The sequence below is a fragment of the Diachasmimorpha longicaudata genome, chromosome 2 (assembly GCF_034640455.1).
Source record: "Diachasmimorpha longicaudata isolate KC_UGA_2023 chromosome 2, iyDiaLong2, whole genome shotgun sequence".
Taxonomy (NCBI): domain Eukaryota; kingdom Metazoa; phylum Arthropoda; class Insecta; order Hymenoptera; family Braconidae; genus Diachasmimorpha; species Diachasmimorpha longicaudata.
The window spans coordinates 3,898,136-3,910,678 of record NC_087226.1 but is presented as its reverse complement, the minus strand read 5'-3'; the positions used below and the strand labels follow the sequence as shown (position 1 = coordinate 3,910,678).

Here is a 12,543-nt window from a genome sequence, read left to right as displayed (position 1 = left end):
GAGGGGGTGGGAGAGCAGTCTGTACCCCCCCCCCCCCCACTAAAGACTGGTCTGTTACAGATTATTTTGGTACTTCTACTGCTTAAAATATATTCAAATTTGACGGAAAAAATATATAAAACTCAAAATTAGTCCTCTACGATCCAAAATTTTGTTGTAGCTAGAATATTTTTTGGTGGCCTTGGAATACTTTTTCGGCATTCTCAGGATGAATTACTGATGACTTTGCAATTGTCTTATGATTAGCCCGGATTAGCCTTCTAGCAGGTTAATTTTTGGTTGAATTTTCTTTCTCTGTAAAGATGAATTTATTGTCCCTGTCGAATTTGCAATTTTTCTTCAATTCCAGCTATTGAGAGTGCAGGGTATGTGTGGACAAAAATTAACCCCCTGTCCATAGCTTTGTTTAGTCCATGTCAGTATTTTATAGTTTTTCTTAGAACAGTGGCGGAACGTTTAGAATGATTTTAATAAACGGAAACAGAGAAGGAAAAGAAAGAAATGAATAAACAAGGGCCTTTTGTGAAATGGGTCCAAAGTGTGAAAACTTGGGTCACTAAGGGTTAGTTCCTCTGGAGACATCATAGGAGAAAGATATACCTTCTGCGTGCGATAATAAATAATTAAAGTTTATAGCCAAATCGCTTGATATTATTTAGTAAGTCCCCGTCCATAATCCAATAGCAGCAAATTCATATTGACGACGACAACAGTCAGTAATTACTACGCCATTGACAATTAATGGGGAGCTGTGGAATTTAAGTGATTCACGTAATCGTCTAAGGATAAAAGCTAAAACAAAATATCGCTAATAATTCAGCTGATTGTGAACTTGAAGAGGAAACTAATATTTCTTATTTCCCTTCATGCGGGAAGAATGAAAGGAAAACTCATTCATTCTCCCTGTCGTTAATTTTTTCGAGTTATCAATACCATTCATTGAGATGGAAGAACCCCAATGACTAACTTGAACGTTGAATAATTATTTCAAATAGTTGTATTCACTGAGTTCAAAGTTCTGAGCATGTACTATCGAGCCGGATGTGACGTTTTTTCGATCGGGTGAGAATAAATATACCTGACGTTGAGGAACAAGTAAATGTTTGAAGATGCACTGCATGATTCATACGAATGAGTCGTCGAACATAATTTTGAAATTGAAAAAATACGGGTGAAGTACACACTTCCGTTATCGAAACTTTACAATCATGACGTGATGGAATTTCTGCTGCATGTGTCGTTTCCGTGGAAGAATTAGTCGGTTTATTCTTATCTGAGAGAGTGGATGGGATAAGAAAGATAAAGAAAGCCTTTCATCGAATTTTCATAATCGCAAATTTTCCGGCGTGGTTATGATAGAGGGAATTATTTATCACAAGTGGTCGCGGGGTTGATGGCTCTTTTGCCTTTACTTCTGTACTATTCGATTATTAAATGATCGATTATCACTATGGAATAATCGATTATTTCCATGAAATTGGTTATGTTCGATTAGTGATCGGCGGTACTTTTTTATCTAGGATTCATGATGAAAGGGCCTGATTTTTCCACTAATCGATAATGAGATGATCGATTGTCATTATGAATCGATTATATCCATACCCGCCATGTTCCATATATATGCAATGTTCTTTTTAGTTATGCATTTATCCGAGTAGTTTCTCTCATGTTTGTGTGCGTAATCCGTTAGTGAGTGTCATTTCTTAGTAATTTTGGTACACGGAAAAAAATTTTTAGTAAAAATTAGATCTCCAGGGGGTGAAACCAGGGACGAAGGTTTCTTTTATCACAAAAATTAGCTCCCAAGTCTAATTTTTACAAGAAAACTTGACCTAAAAAGTGATTGATTATCATTTTGTTCATTGTCTCACCCTCTGAGGTCTCATACAGGTCTCATCGTCATCCAAAAGCTCTTTCCGTGTGAGGATGGAAGAGAATAATTGTGAATCTATCTTTTAGTTCTCTGGTCCATCATGGAAGAAGTATGAATATGATATGGGATTGTTGTGGGACCAGTAGAATTTAACTGAAAGTTTCAGAATTATTGCGGCGCTGAATTTAAAAATTCTTGGACGCTGAATACTCTTTACGGAACTGGCGGGTAATTTTTACATTCCGTGATACGTAAACTTTTACGAACGGACCGGCTATTCCTTCCTCGTGACTCATCGGGCATCTCCGTGGTGTCTAGGTGGAGGGGGAAAACTGATCCTTGGCTTTGTTGGGAGGAAATGATGTGTCATGTAACAACAAATTATTGAAGTTATTGGAATAAGAATGGATTTTTATAGATAATTATCGTTTTTTTTTTCATATGTGATACTTCTTGTCCACTTATTCAGTTTCTTTCAACAAAAACAATGATCGTTCATTTCCCACGCCGCGAATCATTGGACGGATGAGTCATTTTTGTATTGAACTCTGCGGAAAGTTTCCGTAACGAAAGCGTAAAATTTCAGTTCTATTTCATAATTTTTATTGCATTTGTCTCCGCCCCCCCCCCCATTACGTCTGGAAACGTGATTTTTCCGTTTCTTTTCCGGTACGTTTTACTGAATATTTCTTTCCGTGCAATGAAAATAATTACGGACAATTAATTGAAAAAATAAATATCTAATCCAATCAGAACAAGTACATAATGGAATGGCATCCACATTCCGGAATGTGATTTCAATCATAATTACATCGAATTGGAATTACGATTAAAATGTTGTTCAATCATCATATCATTAATCATCACCACTCATCGTAATTGTTCGGAACACTATTACACATTTTTTATCTTATCAGATGACTTCAGTCAAGTTTGAATTATGCTCTAGTTTCTTAAAGATTAAATCGATAAAACATTGCAGAAGCAAGATAACATTGAAAAACAAAATGCGCCGATTATGAATGATAGCACGTCTTTTTGTAACGGGCGGCAGGATTAATCGCAAAATTCGGAGAATGAACCGATAACACGAGAATAACCTCAAAAACAAGAAAAAACATTACATAAAATTTGAGGAACTGTTCGTGTGAAAACACTTAAAAAATTCTTCAAAAATTTACTCTTCATTATTTGTTTACAAATTGAGTGTGAAGAGTTCCAAAATTTATCGCAATATCTCTGACCTCGAAATTCCCTTGACCTTGTAGTAAAACAGCCCTCCTTCCATCCTTCTATCCCGCACTTTTGTGAAAAAAAAATCTATTTGTTTGCAGAAGATGTTGGTGGATGTACACGGAGTTATCATCGATTCTGCTAATTATATTTTTCTCTTGCTCTTTGCCGTAGTTAACACTTACGTTATCTTATCTACACAATCGTTCCACTTTTATAGTCTCTGATATCTAGCGTTTGAAGCTGCGCTTTGCCGATTTGAAAATTACTAACAAATTTATTCAATAGCAAATATCGGTTGCTCTGTCGAATTTGCGAAATTGTGAGTCAACGAATTCATTGCTATTATTGCGTTTGTTTTTAATATGCGATTGTGAGAATATCATGGAGAAGATTTTCTCTTGAAGATTTTCTGTATCATATGGGGATCATTTTCTAATTTTTGGAACTTTTTTAACGAGAACAAAAGCAATTGCTCGTTAAAAAATTGGTATCTCTCCCATAGAAGATCGGTTTTATTTTATAAATAAATCTGCGTCCAAGAATTTTACTACCGAAATTCCAACAGTTCGACCAAATTATCTTACGGTTTAGTAATCGTATTTTTTCTTGGCCATCCGAAAATGATTACCACACGATTTAATATAATTTTTCAACGGCTTTGTTAACAGTTATTTACTCATCCGAGAAAATGAACCTGCCGTTAGGTAATTTTTCCCAAAATATCAAGTAGCTTTAGCTAAGCAGTCGACAAATCCTCCCAAATACTACGATAATTTTACCCAAGACCACCACACGTTTACCAAATGGTACGATCATTTCCACCGAATCTTTCTCTTCGTACAATTTATACTTTGTCATTCAATATATTGTCACATACCCCCATAATTCCATAATGCCCCATTTATGAACTACCCTAAATTTACCAAATATCTCTAAAACCCCTAAACCCTCAAACCTAGTCCCCACTCTAACCAAATAAGTCCGCATTTTCCTCACTTTTCCGACTGTCGTCAGGTCGTCACTACCCAAATAAAACTCAGATATTTGACGTCTTCAAAAACCCCCACTCCTCAATTTCCTCTTTTCCCTAATTTTTCAAGACTCATATTCCGTAAAAGAACTCTCCCTCAGTTTATTTCTAAGTCTTCCTTATAAGGTGCAACATCTCCTCAACATTTGACCTTGAATATTCTGAAAATCAACAGTAAGCAGTACTTCATGTCATCACTTTTTCCAAATCAAATTTACAAATTATTTCCCCCCAGTTTTTCACAACCTGAGGCTCCGCTGAGTACGAAACTGTCGATAAAGCAGTCGCCTGTGTCGGTACGATTTTTCCTGTGGTTTCCCCCGCCTACTCCTATCGTCTATAGGAAAGTGAATGCAGTGCAGTGTAGAATCCACAGCCGCATGCATAGGATTCGATCGGACCAATTAGCCGAAAGCGGACAGAAACGACCGGAATATACAAAAGAAGTACCTCCGCCGAAACACATCAGTATAATCCAAATCCTCTCCAACAAGACAGAGGCAAAACTTCCTGAAAATAATTCCCAACTCGACGACAAGCTCAACCATTGAACAGAAGATGAGAAGCAAAAAGGATTTATAATTCCAGTCCCCAGCTCTTCCGATTAGTCGGTTGCGTAATACCATATCCTACGGTCCGTCGAAGACCGCCCGTGTACTCGTCACGTTTACACGTCGTTGAGGACACGCTCTTCCCTTTTATACCGAGGCAAATTGTATAGTGCGCGCGCACTACTCAGCCTGTTGGTTAGATAGGCAAAATAAAAGAGAAGAGAAAAAAAAATATTACGGAGATGAGAAGTGCGAGAAACTTGGCACACATATTACGTCGGTCTCTAATCACTTGAGCGCTTGGTTTGGACGTTCTTATCACAGGCAAACGAATGAATCTAGATGATTGTTTCTTTGCTTGAAGAACACACACAAATTATTATCATCCTCGAAACTGTTGCTCCGAATGAATATTCTTTTTATTGAAAAATATCGTGACTTAGACTTGTTGGATTTCGGGGCTTTCGATGTTTTGTATTTTCGGATATAGAAAATATTTATTAGTTTATTTTTGTGAGGCCCTTCTCTGAGCGCGATAAAAGGAAAGCCCCCTGGAGAGTATCCGCTGTAGTTATTCCGAAAATACATCTGGTGACCAGAGAGGGTCAGGATGGGTGCAAAAGGAGAGAGCTATATTGCCCTTTGGGGTTGAGTGTAAACCCTGGGCCTCACATGACGAGGCCCGTAAGTGTCGAGAGTCACAAACAGTATTTATTTATTTATTCTATGTATACCCTACTCGATTTTTAGATTGTATTTGCGGTATCATGGACCGAGTTCCTCTCCAACCGCGTCGCATTCACCCTAGAAGTTGTATATCACGTACAGAATCTCCTGGTGACCCAAGAAAACGTCCATCAAACTTCATCGAGAAATAATATTTCTTGATGATTCTCGGGATCTAGATTCCTGTTCGACGGTTTCCGAATGATTAAAAATTCCAAGGCCCTAAGCCGGACTCGAATCCGCACCTCACGAGCTCGGTCGTCCGGCCGTGCCATTTAACCAATTCGGTCACCGTCGTCAGAGTCACAACTAGTATTTGAATAATAATTTTGAAGTGTTAAAATACGTGAAGTGTTTATTCTTTTCTACCCTGTACTCCAATGAGCGTAAAGCAATGGGGATTGCTATTGATAATTCACCGGGTGAACCGACTGTACGTGGATTAAGGTAGCTCCAGCCCTTTAGTACCTTCATTGATTAAAATCTGAATTTTTGATCATTAAACGTAAAAAAATCGAGGAATCTTTTGACACTTCGTAGAAGATAATCGACCATTTGGGAAACGAGTTATATTATTTGTTTATAAGAAGGAGATGTTCTAAACAATATCAGAACTTTCCGAAATTTAATTTAGATGATAGTAATTATGTAAGAATTATTTCGAATTTTATTCATGCAACTAGTTGGGAAAATTGAAAAGTGAAAATATTCAAAAGCAACTGTCCCGGTCGGTAAAATACCGACGTGGGGGTCGAGCCACTTTAATGACACGTCAAGTTATATAAAAACATGAGATGATGACAATCAACTTTCTCTTATTTTACAAGAGGTGAGAGGTAGATTTAATCCTTCTTCGTAAAATAGAGGATTTGGCTGGAAGTGTGACGGGTTTCACATGCGTTGCGGAACAATCTAATAATGTCCCTTTGTTAACTCTGTTATACTCGTGATGACAGAGCTTTGCAATGGATCACTGACAATTGCAGGTTCGATGTTGACCCCAATCGTTTCCTTGTTTTCATGACTGACGTAGTTTTCGGTGAATGAATCAGACGAATGAATAAAACGGTTTCTAATGACTTTGCAATTCGTACTGAGAACACAATTTATTTCCACCAAAAATTGGTATTTTTGATAGAAGAAATAAATTGATCTGGAGGTAGTTATTCGAGGCAGGTATTTTCAGGTATTCAATATTCAGATCTAAACATTGCAGTTATGTTGAAAGATCTAATTATTATATTGTACAGGATTTGAAAATTCTTCCAAATTGAGGGATTCGTCAGCGAAATACTTCAGAACGATTTCAAATGTTGATGATGGTTGATGAATTGTTATTTAAGATTACTTGTTGAATAATAAGATATTAGTTCATGAGTATTAGGTGTGTAATTGAGTCGAATTGTCAAAAAAATCGAAATTTTCATTATGTTTTCCTCCTAAATTCACATTCACAAAAATATCTCAGAGAATTTCCTGCTTTTCTACTGATTTTCCGGGAAAATTGGAACAGAACTTTACAGGTCTGTTAAATGTTTCCACGAAATTCTGAAATTTGGAAACTCTAAAATTTCGGGGGAATTGCAATAGGCGTAAAATTTTCAGAATTCTCCGCGGAAAATTGATAAAAAATATTTTGCCACTAAATTTTCTCATAAATCATACAGACTTGTTCTGATACAGTTCATTTAACAATGTACTGCTCCTCAGATGCAATGACATGAATATTGGCTGATGAATTCAGTTGAATTTTCAATGATAATTGGAAATTTAATAATTTTTTCCATATAAATCTAAAGTCAAGACAATATCTACCAGAATTTTCTGTTTTTCTACTCATTTTCCGCCAAAACTGGGGCAGAAATTAACGGTTCCCTTCAATTTTCCCACGAAATTCCCAATTTTTAAAGCTTTCAAAGTTCAATGGAATTGCAATATCCCAAAAATTTCCGGAATTTTCCCGAGAAAATTCAAACAAAAATTTTTTCTTGTACATGACACCAATTATATGAGATATCTCCGCAACAATTTTTTCAACAAAGTAACACTCTCCCCATACAATTACGCGTTGAAACTATAACTCCATCACATGATCGTATTGAATCATTACAGTAAATCATAAAATAGACCGATATATTATCAATAAAACAGCAAAAAAATGAGGTGATGGCTCTCGAAACGTTTCACGCACCGAGTCATTAAGAGAGCTGTCAATAAACTGGATGGAAAGTTCCAATTAAATCTCGAAAAATCACCGTTTATAAATAAATATTTAATGAACTTATTGACTAAAAGCCTCATCCCAATAAAACCTTTCACCATTGCCGTTCATAAACAACCTGTAAATATGCTATTACTCTTATAAGGCTTCAAATCCATTAAACCGATAAATCAATTTGATACGCATAAATTGAATGACATCAACTGGTTTTTCAACCTTTGACAGACATGGAAATCCCCGGTAAGATTGCAATCTGAATAATCGTCATCGGTAGAATACAGTGAAAATCCGCAAGTGGCAACGATCCGCAAAGCCAACTGTGTATTTTCACCTTTTAACGTTTCGACAAATACAAGAACCGTCTGGATTATTCCGTTATTCTTCCTTACACTTTTATAGAATCCCGTTACCGATTTCCAACAAAATCGTACCATACGAAATACCGGCGATGATTTTTTTTTGTCTGTTACTTTCTAAGTCATCGATGATGCAATATGATAGAGAATATTTCAGTAAGAGTTCATTAACAGAAAGAAAACAATTTCTTTGCTCCAGTTATTGAAATCGATTGGAATTTTCTATTATTTTTTTTTTAATCGAACACCAAAACGACAACGTTTAGGAAAAATTAAGAAATTGACTGGAAAACTTTACGATATTATATATTATATATTATATATATTATTATATATTATACACGGAAATCCACAGGTGCGAATGGACGATGGGATGAAAATTGGACCAAGGTGGATTGAGCCTAGATTCTCAAGGTTAAACCAAGGTTGGATGAAGTTTCTCAAAACTCACGATGTACCCAGACTGGAATTTCCATCCTCAGTCGACGCTTCACCAACAATCCTCTATCAACCCTTCGAACTGCCCCGTAATCCCCAAATAATTAATTATCATTGATGACTCCTCCAAGTATTTTAGTGGAATATAATTCACTAAAGTACATTGAGGCACTTAATTTATATATATGGGCTAAATGGAACATTAACGTCTGAGGTTGAATCAGTATTGGATTCGACAATGATATCAAGCTTCGTTTTATCATGAGCCCTCAAGCCTAGAAGAACGAGACTCTTTCAAGATTGGATTGACATTCGAAAGAGCAAGTTGGATCAACATAGGATTAAACGATGGAATCAAGATTGCTTCCACGCTGGGTCTTCCAGGCTCCTGGATCTCCGATCCAGGATCCACCTCACTTCTATGTACATTTCCCCGGATGGCCATTTCTCACCTGAGACGCGAAAAATAATCCGACAAATGCTTCTCGTGCTTGACAATAAATGGGGCATTTCCCTCCAGTTTTCCTGCAAAAGTTGACAGTGTCTTTGTTTGCCAGGAAGCTTTCAGGAAATATCCGATTATCTTCAAACACTCCGGGTATTACTACTGACTATTTCACCTATAATAATCAAAAATTCCAAGTCTAATATTTTATTTACTTGGAAATATTAATTTTCACCAGTAAGACACTGGCTCAAAGGCACTGGCGTAAAGCCAGTAGGGCATAGGCTTAAATCTTGATTTTTCATTCTCTCTTCCTTCAGAAGGAGAATTAATAATCAAGTTGAGAAACAAATGACGACTCCCAATGTCATCGTGAGATTATCAAATTCTGGAAATATTTCAGTTTTCAATACTCGTTGAATTTTCCGCAAAAAAGTGGAACTACCTCAAGTATTTTTCATTTGAAAATGGCGACGTAGTTATAGTGTACATCACATCTACCGCGTAAGTTCACGTACATTGCACATGTAAATGTTCCGGAGCAATTTCAATTATTTTATTATGTAAACTCCGCAGGTCTAAATTTTAACTTCATATTGACCCATTAAAAAACGCTGTTAAAATCCCGGAAAAATGCAAAGGTTTATTGTTATAAGAAGACCAATGAATCAAGATAATAATTAGAATTTTTTAGACATAACGAACATTCTCACTGTCCAATAATTGATAAACAATCAATTTTGGAGCACAAAATTTGTCGTTTGTTCGAGCTCGCAAAAAATATTTTCGTCACAACGTCACTTAAATGATCATATGAAATATCAGTTAAGTAACGTTGAATGCTCACCACATTTTTATTTATTATTTCCACACAATTTAATCATCTAATTCAATTATTTAAATTATTTATTCAAATAAATTTATAGTGCATTCCATATTATTTGTAAAAATAGTTGTTAACCCTTAATAAGCTATTAACAACGGAATTTTATGTGTAGAAACAAATTTTATGGCCGTAAAAAATATCGTCAGTTTATTCCTAGCGAATAATTTGTATGTTAAGTTATTTAACAAAAATGTCAGCAAAATAATCGTTTTTTCAAAAAGTTCACTTGAAATTCCCCCGCAAGATCGATTTTCATCGATCTATCAAGACTCAATTACTAAAAAAATATAGTTAAACCTCTCGCCCCCGGAACTGCTGTGAAAACAATAATTTCCGGTCCAAAATGAGAATCAAATGGATTCCTCCGGTTTCCAGTGTATCCCAAGACAAAAAAAATTTCAACTATTACGTGTCAGCCCCACTCCTATTTCTCTCTAAAAATAGAAAATGAAAAAAAAAAAGAGAGAGTGCTCCAACATCACACCGCATCCGTATTCCCCCGCATTCCAATTTTACCCACGTTCAGACCCAAAACCAAACCAAACAAAACTCAAAAACCCATTAAAACCCAAATTCAATAAACAACAACTGCAACAGACATATCGACTACAATAATTTTTATGTCAACGTAGCGTGGGAATTCTCGTTGGTAGAACAAGTCATTCCCCGTTTCTCCTGCGGTATCAAAAGGAGCGAAACCGAAAGAGGAAAAGGAGAATAAAAAAATTAATATAAAATAAAATAAAAATGTGAGAAGGTGGAGTCGAAGACGTCCGCCTCATTCTCGCGTCGAGACATCTCGAGTCATCGCCGATATAGTCGATATATAATATTACGAGACGCGATCAGTCGCGTAACAAAAAAAAAAAATTCACAACACCGATAGAATAAAAATTACATTTGCCACATCTCATCTCCAATTGCAATACAATTTAACTGAGGGTTAAAAAAAAAATGGAAAATTTTTTTTTACTCATTTTGTCATAATTACACCGATCATATGATTATTGCAGTCGCGTTGAGTAATTTTAGTGTCTAAACCACACAATTAGAATTATGAAAAAACCAACGGGGACGAACGGAAGCCTCAAATGGGAATGACTGAAAGAGGTGGCGAGGGGGGTAGATACTGAGGCCTTGACCCATGTTATACATCTTCGGGCGTCATTACACTCCATTGGACAAACCTCTTCGCAATTATCAACGTTGAGGGGGGAGGGGGAGGGGAGGGCAGTGAAAGTCAAAATGTATCGTTGACTTGTTTTATTCTCCGGCAAAAAATATTATTCAAGTCATTGAAAAGAAATTCCAATGAATGTTTCTTTGGAATTAATTGCGACATTGAAAATTTTCCACGGACATTTCCGGTCAGGGGTTTTTTAATAGGTAATATTTTGCGCTGAAATTTTGAGGAATTTAGTGTGTAAAAATATGTAATTTTTGAAAAAGTGGGGGAGGATGGATTTTTGGATAATAATGTAATTGTTTTGTGAAAAATCATGAAAGTTGATTTAAAATCTTTGCACTTTCTAGAATTTCGATAAAATTCATTGAAAATCTACGTGACTTGTCTGTCACCTAATTGAATTTCTGGAGAAATTGTAATTCCGTTGAATTTTTCTCGTTGAATCGAAAATTCAAGTAAAACTGTATAAAATGCGCTGGCAAAACTTTTTTCGGATTTCAAATAATTCGACATAATTACCCCTCAAATGTGACTGATAATCACAATTGACGGGTAATTTAATTTCACAAACAACTTCGTAAATTCCCTCCCCCTAAGAGAATTTGTCAATTTTTGAGGTGTTTTCTGAACGATTCCACTGCTTCAAAAAACTATCAACCTATTTATTCAATATTTCCATTTGTTATTATCACCGTTTCATTCCGAAAATACTGTCAAGAACTCAAGAATTGAATACTAAAGGAAATGACCCTTACCACCGGGGAAATCCAAAAAATCCAACTGATTCACTCGACGATGGTTAAAAATCAAACTTAAAAAATCTGCGAAAATCGATTTTCTTTCACAAACAGCAAATGTGTTCTGAATGAATTCACAGTTCATTTGATTTTCATCTGAAACTCTGGCTGCCCACCATAACGTTCGATCTCTGATAAAACATTTATTTATTCACTCGAATTTGTGAGCCGGAAGGCGCGATAAAAATCGATGGTAACCGAGAGAAACGATCCAATCTATCGTTGATCGTGGTCGAGTGAGAACTGCGGAGGAGTATACGGACTCTGTTGGATGTGGCCACCGTGTTTGCTGTATACGTGTGCTGGCTGCCAGTGGCAGCGATCACTCTGTCTCTTGCTTTCACGTTCACCAGGACCCCCACAATCGGTACACGAAAAACCCTCACTCCTCTGCCACTTGTTTTCTTCTCTCTCTCTCTCTGTATCATTCTCTCCTTTTTTCCGATCTTTTCCCACTTGCGCTAACGTTGTCGTACGAGTGTGTGGGAATTCTCGAGCTCAGCAGTTTGACACTGACACGCGGTACCCCTGGAGAAGAGCCGACGGTAGGTGTGTAATCGGTCTTGGGACGCGTGAAGAAATACTAGAAATACGGGGAGAAACCAGATGCATTAGTCCTCTAATAAAAAAAGAAAAAAAATAGGGAGACGTTTTTGGGCGTTTAGGGCTCGTCACTGCGCTGGCCCTATGACCTATGTCTAGTCGCGCAGAGGTTCGAGTCCCAATGATAGAAGAATTTTTCATCATCGGAAAACAAAAGCAGTGCATGTGGAGATAGTTATAAGTATTCAGAGTTAA

General features: G+C 36.5%; 1 protein-coding gene across 1 annotated transcript in view; it reads right to left on the bottom strand.

Moving 5' to 3' along the window:
• LOC135159742 (protein windpipe) overlaps window positions 1-12,071 on the bottom strand; it is a 31,808-nt gene extending 19,737 nt beyond the window's left edge. The window contains exon 1 of the mRNA XM_064115745.1: window positions 11,704-12,071. The gene's annotated coding sequence lies outside the window, so the exon portion shown is untranslated. The remainder of the gene's footprint in view (window positions 1-11,703) is intronic.
• Window positions 12,072-12,543: the final 472 nt, after the last annotated feature.